Source organism: Sinocyclocheilus rhinocerous, unplaced genomic scaffold (genome assembly GCF_001515625.1).
Source record: "Sinocyclocheilus rhinocerous isolate Xijiao unplaced genomic scaffold, SAMN03320098_v1.1 C36201314, whole genome shotgun sequence".
Taxonomy (NCBI): Eukaryota; Metazoa; Chordata; class Actinopteri; order Cypriniformes; family Cyprinidae; genus Sinocyclocheilus; species Sinocyclocheilus rhinocerous.
Genome location: NW_015775701.1, coordinates 1 through 900, shown reverse-complemented (window position 1 = coordinate 900; position 900 = coordinate 1). Strand labels below are relative to the sequence as shown.

The 900-nt window shown below is 37.6% G+C and overlaps 1 long non-coding RNA gene across 2 annotated transcripts; it reads left to right on the top strand.

Annotated features, from left to right (window-relative positions):
- The first annotated feature begins 136 nt into the window (after nucleotides 1-136).
- LOC107735643 (uncharacterized) lies at nucleotides 137-898 on the top strand. 2 transcript variants are annotated; one of them, XR_001639467.1, is made up of 3 exons: nucleotides 137-481; nucleotides 656-774; nucleotides 862-898. It is a non-coding gene; the product is annotated as an uncharacterized LOC107735643 (long non-coding RNA). The 2 variants fall into 2 exon arrangements; XR_001639468.1 differs by having other exon boundaries at nucleotides 631-774.
- Nucleotides 899-900: the final 2 nt, after the last annotated feature.

Sequence of the window (900 nt, the reverse complement as noted above, 5' to 3'; positions counted from 1 at the left end):
AATATTTTATTCAGTGGATAAAGTCAGGCAGTCCTGTCATACACTTTCCTGTACAGCAGGTGGCAGCGGAGCACCCGACAGCGCATGCGCATCCAAACAGAGACGAAGAAATGTTTGTGTACATGTGACCCTCCATGTGATAGGAAATTAATGTTGAAATAAAGTAACGCCTCATATATTCATTTATTAACGCGGTACCAAAAAAAATCATTATCGTGGATCGTTAGTGATTTGATCGATAATAAATTAACATACTTTACAACTAAACTTAAGGTCTCTTTGTTTATGACTAGTGTTTGTAAGTGTTTCATGTTTAAGAAGCTGTCATATGCTGTCTTAGACTTTGAACCCAAAGCCCATCCAATAAACTCCTTTAAAAGCTTGAAATAAGCAAAAAAGTCAGATTTGACAGTCTGAAGGTCTCTTAATACCTTTAGCAAACGTTCACCATGCCAGCCACGAAGAACAGCAGTGTGAAAAGGTAAGACATGAACTGACATCTCCATGTATGTAGAGATTAATAATGTAATAGAAAACAAAAATGCAGCTGTTTTTCGTCTTGATGACATTTTGAACCCTATATTTTAACTGAACTATTTAACCTACTGTCACTAATTGTTGTCACCAAAGCTGTGTGGATGTGTTTTTCCTCAAGACCAAAGCTAGACTGGAGGTTTGTCCAAAGATTCTGCAGAATCCTGAAGATCCTTTTCCCATCCTGGAACAACCAAAGTGTCCGAATGTTCATGACGCTTCTTGGAGTCACGCTTTCAGGTATTAAACTTTTAACATCTGGACTGAGTTATGACAGCTTGTTTTGTCTTCTCTCTGTGTTTGTTCAATGTTTTTCTTTTATTTCAGTTCAGCTTGTGATTTATCAAGTGGGTCTTATTCCGAGTC